An 11,976-nucleotide genomic window follows, 5' to 3' on the forward strand; every position below is an offset into this window, starting at 1 on the left:
GGACGTCAAAGAATTAAAGGCAGGTTTGGAATTCGCTAGCCAACAGGTAAACGACCTCCAACGAGATAATTCCGAGCCACGTTCCTCACTCGTAGCTGTTACAGCCGAGTTGGAGACGATTAAAAAGGAGAATAAAATGCTAAAGGAAACGGTCTTAGATGTTCAATCCCGTAGCATGCGGGAAAATTAATATTTTCAGGTATATCCGAAAATACCGCAGATAATCCAGAGAGCGAGATAAAAGAAATTTATGACAATATTGCTAAAGCATGTCTTCTTACACAAACTCAGCGTGATTGACTGCCTGTTTTTGCAGGTAGCCTTTTCTTTGTGGAATATTGAATATTCGGTGTGATGGAGCTCTGATACATGAAACAGCGAATTGTTTTCAGCACACAAACACCCACGCACGACTTCAGCTCGCCACCAACTGTAAGCTCTTCAGTCTGTCCTTGGCTAATGAAGTGCTGCCTGCTAACTCCTCGCCGCTCTCATCTACACGTTCAACGGAACACAACGTTTCAACTGCGCAGGAGGGCATTTCATGTAAAAGCAAACTTTTGATCTTCAGGATCGTGTGATTTACAGTAGCAGGTCACCACCCCGCTCCTTATTTTCTCTTCACTTGAATGTAAGAATATATCTACCCATTTTCTGGAGAGTTGTGGCTGGTGAGCCGCATAGGATACTATCCCAGCTGACTTTTGATGAAAGGCTGGGTACACCATGGACGTGTCACCTCTGCAACACACACACATCCACAATTCAGGATGGATTTCACTAACAATTTTATTTGAAAACCAGATTAAATCATTTAAATTCTGTTGCATCAAACTTTTAAATTGGGTTTATAATCAAGAAAAGTGGGGCGGCACGGTGAATGTGTGGTTAGCACGTCCGCCTCACAGTTCTGAGGACTCGGGTTCGAGTCCAGATTCCGGCCTTCCTGGGTAGAGTTTACAGGTTCTCCCCGTGCCTGCGTGGGTCTTCTCCGGGTACTCCGGTCTCCTCCCACATTTAAGACATGCATGGCAGATTAATTGGGCACTCCGAATTGTCCCTAGGTGTGAGTGTGGATGGTTGTTTGTCTCTGTGTGCCCTGCGATTGGCTGGCAACCAGTCCAGGTTGTCCCCCGCCTACTGCCCAAAGCCAGCTGAGATAGGCGCCAGCACTACCCGCGACCCTTGTGAGGAATAAGCGGTCAAGAAGATGACTGGATGAAGAAAAGTTTTAATTTCTTTATAGAGTCATTATGATGTAGCCAGTAAAGTTAACGTTAGGTTCACGTTTTTGATAGCTAGCAATAATGAAATGTTTTATCAAAAAAAAAAAAAAAAAAAAAAAAAGCACCTGTTGAAACACAGTCTTGGAGTCCTGACAGCACAGCACACTTCCTGTGGTGTAGCCTATACGTTTATTTGCATTACTTTTAAATTAAATTTACACAATTATCCCTATTGATTTAAATATTCCATCCATCCATCCATTTTCTTGACCGCTTATTCCTCACAAGGGTCGCGGGGGGTGCTGTTGCCTATCTCAGCTGGCTCTGGGCAGTAGGCGGGGTACACCCTGGACTGGTTGCCAGCCAATCGCAGTGATTTAAATCAGTTTGAACTCAATTAAACTGAGTTTTACTGAACGTGAGATTAATTTTTAATGGTGTAACTGAGCGCTGCTTAATTTTAAAACTGAATTACCTCATTTTAATCATGTACATGTTGGGTCACAAATTAGACCGACCCATTAACTTCAGTCAGTTTTTGGTTGTTTAATTAAAAAAACAAAAACAAAAACAGAAAAAAAACAATTTGTTGCTAGGGGTTTGGTTTGATTAGGTTGTACAAAACAACTAGTGTAGTTCCGATACCGATACTGGTATCGGCAGAGGCGTCGGGGGGTGGGGGTTTAGTTTAGGACAAAATCACCACCAAAGATGAACATAAACCAAGATGTGTAGACTGAGAAAAAGTTCAAGTGTGTACATCCTGTATTTTAAAAGTGCATTTTCCTGAGTGAAACTGGCATACTGGGCCAAGTATGGGTATGGTATCGGTATCGACCGATACTGCAAAGCTGGGTATCGGTATCGGGGGCCAAAAAACGGTATCGGAACAACACTAAAAACAACCCAGAGAGTTGGGTCAAATTAAGCCAAGTTGCTGGGTCGGTCCAATGTTTGAAACAAATTTGACACAAAAAAAGTCAGAAAATAATTTCACAACAAGTTAACAATAAATGGTTAGTCGTGTTCTCTAACTGCTAACAGGTGGCTTTGCTAACGCCGGAAACCAACAGGTGATGCGTGTGCATGTGTGCATACTCTCGAATGCGTAGGTGGTTAAGTGATGAGCCACTGTGGGAGGCTGAGCGCTTGGAGAGTGGCGGTGTATGTGGGTTGCAAGCCTCTTCTCCTCCCGGTGATACACGCGCACGCGCACGCGCACGCGCACGCGCAGGGAGGTGGAGGCAACCCAGCTCTGTTTGCTGCGTGTCCATTGATCAGTGGAGTGGTCGGAAGCATCAAAAAAAAGATCAGTGTGGTGGGGAGCAGAGGAAGGTTGGAAGCAAAGAGAAGGAGGAAGAAAAATCAACTGTGCGAAGGGATGCGAAGAGGATGAGCCCAGCGTGGCGGCGTCTGAGGGTTGCCTGGGGTTTTTGGGAGCCTCAATGACGCCCGGTAAGCGTTTTGGTGCATCTATGTGCCCATTTGTATGCCTCGTGTGTCCCCTGTGCCGCCCATGCTTGTTTGTCACTGCGGAGAGAGAGAGAGAGAGAGCAGCAGCAGGTGTACAAACCTTGCGGGTTTGCACTGCAGACAGCCTGTTGTCTGTTCAATTAAAAGCAGCCTCCTTGCTGCAGGGGCTGCTGCAGGGTTCATTCATCTCGTCTGAGCGCGAGCGTGCCGTCAAGGTGGGGAAATCACCACCATTCAGGAAAACGGCAGATGCCGTTTGGGTCTTGTCACATGCGTGAATTTTTTGGCTTTCTGGGAAATGTCACGTTGATGTAGTAGGGAGGGGTTGACAGGGCTGACTGGCTTTGCTCAATTTCATCCAGCAAAATAAATCCACATATGGGAAGATCGAACAGCCTTTCCCAACTTGTGATGAGGTTCCAGGCCTTTTTTTTTTTTTTTTTTTGTAATTCTTTCATACTTCAGACATATGCACATTTTCTTGCCAAAATGTTTTTTTTTATTCTCAGTATGTTGTGTTGTCATGGGAACATGTTCGTTTATTATATTTAATAAAAAAAAAATAATAATAATTGCCGCACTAGAACAAAGTGTAATTGCACATCCACTACAATAGGTGGCAGTGGCGCGCTCACTGCGCCAGTGTACTTCCAACAATTTTACAGTAAAAAAAAAAAAATATATATATATATATATATATATATATATATTTATAGTTGCAGTGGAGGATGTTGGGGGCAAAATATTTTGTTCTTCTTGTGTTACAAAAAAATAACTGAGAAGCACTGATTAACATATAAAGCAGAGGTGTCTAAACTACAGCCCGGGGGCCATTTGCGGCCCGCCGTCCATTTTTTAGTGGCCCGCGACATATGCTAAAAATGGCATTTGACTCAGTTCAAATAAAATAAACAAAACAAAAATGTTTGGAAATGGTCCAAGTAAGACCGGAGGGTATCGAAAAACAGGTGATTTAACTTGAACTAATGAAAAAAACTAAAATTAAAAAAACAATATTGTTACCGAAATAAAATAAAAATGAAAATGCTTTTTAAAAAATGAATACTAACTGAAACTACATTTTATGTTTACAAAACTAACTAAAAGTAACAATAATTACAGCAAATATGTCCTTTATTTTAGTCTTTGGTAATTAATTTAATGCATGAGCCTTTGGGGATGATTTTAAATGTGATTTTTAGTAGATTTATTTTGATATAAACCAGAATAATGACGTTTGAAAGTATGTCACACAGAAGTGACGTCATCTTGCAGCAGCCAATAGAAAAGCACCTTCAGATGACGTCGCTCCTATGGTGTTTTTTTTTTTTTTTTTTTTAAATATTGCGCACAAGTAATACACAATAATAATAAAAAATACTAATACTGAAACTAACAAACTAAACTAAAACTAAGCATTTTTTTAAAGAACTAAACTAATAAAAACTAACAGAACCACCCTGAAAACTAATAAAAACTAACTAAAATGAAAAATTCCCAAACTATAATAACCTTACTATCATATTACAAATAAATTGGTTTATATACTGTAGCATTTGTCTAAATATGCAAAAGCACAAATAAATTATTTGTACAATTTTTAGGACTAAACACAATTTCTCTTCATAACTTATGTGGCCCTTGCGTCCTACTGATTTTCTGTATGTGGCCCTCAAATGAAAAAGTTTGGACACCACTGATATGAAGTGACCACAACATAATAATAATAATAATAATAATAATAATAATAATAATAATAATAATCACACATGTTCCAAAGGTGGAACTTGCCTAACAAAGCATTTAATGCTGACATTTTGACACTTTCATTGTGGTATTGATTGAACAATATGTATTTTTTTTCAATATTTTGAGAGAGTTATTGTCCCTTATTATGAATGTAATCAATGTTTTGGTACATCTCGGGCTCTCCGTTGATTGTATACGATGTGAATAGTGTTATGGCTTGCGGCATATGTTTCTTTTATAGGTCACGGCAGTGAACACTATTAAAAACTAGAGAATAAAACACAATAAAAGAAAAAAAATGCATTAAAAAAAAGTGTCTAATTAAAAGTGACTCAAAACACTCAATGGATCAGGCAGAGAGATAGAAGAAGAAGAGGTACATTTTAAATTTAAGCTTAAAAAAAAAATAAAACTTTGTGTAATCCAGCTGCTGGCACTGTAAACATTTGTAGAAAAGGTCATTTTTAGTCACTTAAAGGGACGGACGTGCATCTTGTTCCACACCGGTGGGCCCTCTGGAGGCCCGCCCGCCGCCGTTTGTGCACCAATCAGGCAGCAGCTGAAGAATCCCTGCGATTTACATGGAAGCGCGCGCACACACACTCAAGCTGACACACGCGCAAAACACGCACTCCTACGCCGGGACAACAATATCGGTAAGTGTAGCTGGTTTTCACGCTCGCTCATTTCCCCCCCCCCGACGGACGCCGCAAACGTGGAAAAAGGAAGTTCGAACAGTTTGTTTGGCTCGTCCGCATCTTTCCGTTGGCCGCGCGAGGATTGCACAACTTCGACGCGGGATCGACATGGAGGCGAGTCAAAACATTTCGCTTTATTGTTTGGGTCTGCTCCACGCTGGCGACGGTTCAGTCGCGCAATCTTGGCCGATCAGCCAGCCTCCATCTCGGACACGCGTGCTTCGACCATGCGGTGCCTCATGGGGACCGCCGTTGCTCCCGTCCGTCGGGGGTGGCGGGGGGGGGGGGGGGGGGTGGGGGGGGGGGGGGGGGTTCTTAACTCGCGCTCAGTCGTCGTTTAGTTGACCAAACGTCATTCTCAGTTTTCCCTCAACGTTGTGTCTTATGTTAAAAAAAACACGTGAAACGGTTCGCTTCTGTGTGGGCCAAGTGCATGTGTGCATGGGTGGTGGGTTGGTGGGGGGGGTCATTGGGGGTTGGTGGGCTGCATGCGCAAAAGTGTGTGTGGTCCCTGCACACGCACACCCACACGAACTCACAAGCTCGCGCACGGATTCATACTGTTCTTAAAAAAAAAGTAAAAAAAAAAAAAAAAAGTTAAACAATAGAAATATGGCTGCACCTTTTAATTATTGACACAGCAATTTCATAATTCCTAAAATTGAGTTAACGTTAAACCGATGCACTGTGCTTTAAAAAAAAAAAAGTGTGAAATTGATTTGTGTTGAGGTAATTTTTCTGCCACTAGATGTCATAATTGCATATGTAAGACATTGGTGACAGCTCAGTGCATTTTTCTTTGCATATTAAGAGCTATCATCTTTGACATGAAGTAACTTGTGAAATAGTAAAATACAACTTGAACCCAATCTCCACAAATATATGCATTATTATTATTCAATTTATTACTGCTAAATTTTTACGTGGACGTGTCTGCTGCATTGCGACTGGAATTCCCCCAGTACGGGCTTTGCAAGTAAGGGGCGGTCATTAATCGCGCGCTAAAGAAATTAGTGGCGTTAAATTAAACGTTAAATTTACTCAAAATTAACACATTAATTTTTTGTTTTGTTTTGTTTGTTGTTTTTTTGTAAGATACACTTAACTCATTTGCTCCCAATAACCAGTAAATACGTTGTTTTTTTTTAATGTTTAAATGGCCCAAAGACGTATTTACACGTTTTTTAATGCTAAAACATACAGAAGGCTTTGACGCAGCCTCTCAACTGCAAAGAATGATTGCAGAAATGGTAGTTATTACACAAACGGCCAGCAGGTGGCAGCAGAGCAAAGGAGATCAACCAGGGCCACCTAGAAAAAAAGCTAAACTACTTTGAATTTTAAATAGATTTGTGGAAACTGTTGAAACTTAGCTCTCTTCTAATGCTAATTTCTGCAAATGGAAACAGATAGAAACATACTTTTTTTTCCTGATGAAAGAAGAGACTTTAATCTTTCTTTTGATAGGTTCCATGCTTTTATAGCAATTGAACACAATATTCTGTGGGCCTTGCAAAATCAGTCAAAATCCAGTAAAACAACCGGGAGCGAACGGGATTGCTTCTGTAAAAATGCCTGCGAGTGAATGAGTTTCAATCATGTCAGTTGAAAAATAATTGGGTCGTGCTCAGTGATATGCAGTGTGGTTGTTTCTAACCTTGACTGTCAAGGTCTTCATTTAGTTCCATTTGACATGTTTTTCAATCCAGGTTTGGTTATTAATTTGCTTACAAAATGTATATGCTACAGGAGTATTGAGTATGTAGGTTTAAATTTGTATTTATTATTATAAGTGCCGCCCAACAATTTGAGTGTTTACAGTTTGTTTCCGCGCCCGCTTGACTGTAAAGAGTGGAAGCTGGGGGTTAGCCCCCGTTGGCTGGGGAGGAGAGAGGGAGAAAGAGAGAGAGGGGAAATTCTTCTTGTATTTGGTATGCGATTACCCAGCGGAGAACCCATGACTGGGAGGGGGGAGGATGGGCGCAAGGGGTTGAGTTTAGGATACATTCCTGGCCTTCCTCTTTGAGTTAACTGCATTACTGGCGCTCCTGTCATGACTTTTCACATGATGCCCATAAGCTCCCAGCTGATGCATTCGATTTGGTCAAATTGGTCAGATGACCCCCGCGCTGGCATTTTCTTGGTCCTATGGATTAGGAAAGTAGAAAAGTTGTGGATTTGTTGGTATGCAAGAACTGGACTTTAATTTGTTGTGAGATGCTGACAAACTCGTCTTTTTAGTGATTTTTTTTTACAAACACAATGGCTACTCTGTGAAGACATTTGGTGACATAAAAGGAGTTTTTACATAGTTATTTAAATTCATGCTCTCGGAGTCAAGCAGCCGAAGAATGTTTTGTTTTCCCACAATCCCTCTAACGATTGATGTAATTATAAGCCTATTAAATGTTCTCCACACAAAAAAAGCAGGGATGCACGATAATATCGGTGGCAGATAATTATCGGCAATTATCGACTTATTTTACGTCAAAGAGATAAACCAGATAATAAATGAATCTGTCGATAATTATCGCCAATTATCAACCAATTTGACATCAAACAGAAAAACCAGATAATAAAGAAATTTGCTGAAAATTATTGGCAATTATCGACCAATTTGACATCATACAGATAAACCAAATAATAAAGAAATTTGCTAAAAATTATCGGCAATTATCAACCAATTTGACGTCATACAGATAAACCAGATAATAAAGAAATTTGCTGAAAATTATCGTCAATTATCAACCAGTTTGACGTCACACAGATAAACCAGATAATACAGAAATTTGCTGAAAATTATCGGCAATTATCGACCAATTTGATTTCATACCGATAAACCAGATAAAAAAGAAATCGGGCGACAGTAATCGGCATGCCAAGTTGGTCCATCTGTTGTGGTTGTGGCTCATATCAATAAAATTCAGCTTCATGGTGCGTTACATACATTGCGTAAATTTTGCACGATGTTTCGATGTATTTGTACGTTCGACTTATAGTGGGACCACCAAAGTATATTTGTATTCAAATTCATTTTACAAACAATTATCGGCTTACTTATCGATTATCGACATCAGCACTTTCTAAATTATTGCTTCATTGGTATCGGTAGAAAATAGCATTATCGTGCATCCCTATAAAAAAAAAGGCAACGACGTCTGATATTAAATATGTCGTGGGAATTTTGTATAAAAGTCTTGCGCATTGCAATGTATTCCCATCTGCACTTTAATCGCCCACTTGTTAATCACAATTACTGTAATAAACCGACTGTCAGATTACACCACTAAAATTGCTTTTGCGCACATCTCCATAATTGCTGTTAGCAAATGTGCACCTGTGCACTCTCGGCTGCCATTAGCTGCCGTACGGAAAGTGCGGGAATGAAGAGCAGGAAATTGTGTGGGTGTTATTATGCACAAGTACAATCTGTCAGTATTTCGAAGGCAAGTATTCTTTTGCGGCTTGCAAATAAGAATTGTTGTCGAGCCAAGTGAGGAGGCAGGTTGCATCACTGTCTGACCTTTCGGGGTCAGCCGGCCAGTTTTGTGAATAATAGCTCAGGAGTGAACCACAAAACTGCACATGGTGACTTGTGCAAACAATCCAAGAGCAAATCTGAGTTGTATCTTAAATATTAATCCTTATTGACTTGATTTTTTTTTTTAAATCAATTTTCATTTCACAAGCCTTTATCTTTAATCCAAGAGCACCATCTAGAGGTAGGGATGTCATGATAAGGGCAATATCGTGATATTGTGATATTAAAACTGCCACAATATCGTCGTCGTTCTAGCACCCTCTAGTGGCTAGTTTATTAGTGCAATTTAATTTTCATTATGGATGTTTTGGCCTTCTATGTTCAAAATCTATGTTAATTGTCAGATGAAAGGGAACCTAATTTGCTTGTGAAGCGACAAAAAAAAAGCACAATATTGTGCTTTTTTTAGTATGAGCTCTTTTTTTTTTTACAATATTGTCATCTTTTTTTAAATATCTCCAACCCCCCCCCCCCCCCCCCCCCCCACCCCCCCCCCCCCGCCACAACAAACACAATATCGGGATTATTATCGTATCGTGATGTTTGGATATCGTTACATCCCTATCTAGAGGAGTTAAAAAAAAAATAATCTCGCAAATGGTTCATGAAGCTTCATTTTGCCATCACTACTTTGTATGAATGAAAAAAAAGTTTTGAATCTCCAAAAAATTGTTTTGAATCTCCAAAAATTTGTTTTGAGTCTCCAAAAATATTTTTTGAATGACTAAAAAAATCACTGAAAAAGCTTTAAAAATAATAATAATAAAAAAAAAAGCTAAGAAAAGACAGACATTTTTTTAAAGTATGACTTTACAGTGTTTCACCCACAAATTTTCAGAGGTTCAAAACGCTCACCAGCCAACTTTCAAAAATGGCATTTTCGCATTGTTCTCATTTTTTAAACAACCTGTAAATTGTGATCTTTTTTTTTACGGTCGAAATACTGAAAATGTTTTCCAATGTTATTTTTAAACTGTAATTCAGTCAATTGCACAACAGTGACGCTCACAGGACCACGGAAGAACGCTGCCAATACTCGTGGGGGTGTTAGAACACTGCCAAAACTCCTCGAATCTTCATAACTTCATACTTGAAACTTGAAGCCACGCGGTGGTCATGTGGTTGGGAGTAGGAAGCGGAAGTCAACTTAAGTCCAATCAACTTTTCTGTTTGCTGAGCAAGGTGGGTTGGATGGACTCTTAGATTCTTAGTGTGTTTTTATTTTTATTTATTTTTTTTAAAGCTTTTTTCAGTGATTTTTCAGTTATACAAAATGTTTTCGGGGATTCAAACCGAGGTTACGAGGTTTCGAGTATTGGCAGGATTCTGATATCTTCCTTCCATTACTGCTCATCTCTTGAAGGCAGGCCAGCATCCCACACATGCATCCATGCTCCACCATGTATTCCCCCCCCCCACCACCACCACCCCTGAACAGCACTTTGTGCTAATTGCGCACCGCTTCCATGGAAACGGGTAGCACCTCTTTTTTGCTAAGATTGGGGAGGGCTGTGTTGGTTCAAATTTGATGTACGTATTAAAATGTATGTTAAAAGACGACTCTGTTGGCACACGCTGTAAACAGGAACCCAATGTAACGAATGCGAAATATTCATCCAGAGCCTCCACTGAGAGACTCACTCACTCAGTGTTAATATAAAGACAAGCACAGTGAAGAAATGCCAACCATTTTGTGTCTATCCAACTACAGGAAATGAGTGATCTTTCAGCCACAAAACTACAAAATAATAATACAACAATAATGGTCATAAATATCAGTAACAGATGTGGCAACTTAAGAGCGTAATCGACTTTCGACTAATTTGTATCAATGCAGCAGATAAGATATGCAGCATTCAAGGATGGTCGGACGTCGGAAATACCCGAGTTCAAACCAGGAACTGCGTCCGGGAACGCCCCCTTGAACTCGGAAATTCCACTCGCGAAGTCGGAAGAAAAAAAGGATTCCGACTTTACCGACGGACGACAATGTGACGTCACTCTGAATGGCAAAACACAATTTACTCGAGTATAAAGCTAGATAGCTTTCTTCATTCATACATATTCGCCTAACTTCATGTAATGCAACGTACGTGACAGTATTGGCGCTATATCCCTGCATGAAATTATACGGTAAACTACTTAACTGTATGGAATGTTTATGAAATAAGATTCCAACAATAAATGAAGGAAAATTGCAAAAGGGTGAAGTTTTCTGGAGGTCAAATTGAGTTTTGAGGACCAAAATCAAAAAGCAATTCATCACTATCCACCATTTTGTTTGTTTACTTTCACCTCGAGCGCTTTGAGGTCGGAACTGGGAAGTTTCAACTCGGATATTTCCAACTTCCGACCTTCCTTGAATGCAGCATTATAAGCACAACTCAAGGTTATTTGTGAATGGGCAGCTATAAGCCTTCCTATTGGCTGGTTTACAACCAATCATGGGAAGATATGAGCAACCGTAGCGGAAGTGGAGTGTGGACGCGTGCGTGCGTGCGTCTGTTTAGTCTCGCGCTATCTAATCTAACCCGATGTAAAGTGCAGGCAGACAATTGTCCATATTCGAATTAGCAGTCAGAGCCACCTGTTTGCATCTCGCCAAGGCGGGAGCATCGGAGTAGGCGGGTCTGAGCGAGACGGCAGTTACAGGAAGGAAGGAAGAGGAAGGTCACAGATCATTCCTCTCGCCTTCCCTCTCTTGCTGCCTGCGTCTGTCAGAGGGACACAGGGAGACATTGTTAGCCGTTCGGGATTTCTTTGTGTGTGTGTGTGTGTGTGTGTGTGTGTGTGTGTGTGTGTGTGTGTGTGTGTGTGTGTGTGTGTGTGTGTGAGCCAAGCAGAGTTCACATACCTCTTTGCTGGATCATTGCCAGATTTCACAAACGGATATACGTGTTGAGAGATATATAGGAGCATATTTAAAGGGCTGTGTTACAAAACTTGAGCTTCTTTCAGTCTTTACATTTTGAAGTCATATTCGTGCGGGATTTCCTGGATACACACGGTTTCACCCTGGAACTTTTCGCCGTTCTTTGACCCGGAAGCCGTTCATCTTTTGCGGCGCGTCACTGCTGCTGCTGCAGTGGAAGCTTGCTGCCCCCTAGTGTCTATTTCGAGGTTCCCGTTGGCGCCTATTCTTCGGGACTTCCAAACATAGCTTTAGATGGCTATCACAACTTGATAGTGGAAATGAAAAATAACGGCATGACGTCTAGTGAAATCGCTGCACATCTATGTAGCAAATTTGGCCCTATAAGAGGACTTTCGGAGAGAAATGTCCGAGTGT

General features: G+C 40.7%; 1 long non-coding RNA gene across 1 annotated transcript; it reads right to left on the minus strand.

Annotated features, from left to right (window-relative positions):
• Positions 1-647: 647 nt before the first annotated feature.
• Positions 648-11,697, minus strand: LOC144013468 (uncharacterized). Its single transcript, XR_013282250.1, has 3 exons — positions 11,542-11,697; positions 11,275-11,401; positions 648-741 (listed from the first exon to the last, which is right to left on the minus strand). It is a non-coding gene; the product is annotated as an uncharacterized LOC144013468 (long non-coding RNA).
• Between the last annotated feature and the right edge of the window lie 279 nt (positions 11,698-11,976).

The sequence above is a fragment of the Festucalex cinctus genome, chromosome 2 (assembly GCF_051991245.1).
Source record: "Festucalex cinctus isolate MCC-2025b chromosome 2, RoL_Fcin_1.0, whole genome shotgun sequence".
In the NCBI taxonomy this organism is placed as follows: domain Eukaryota; kingdom Metazoa; phylum Chordata; class Actinopteri; order Syngnathiformes; family Syngnathidae; genus Festucalex; species Festucalex cinctus.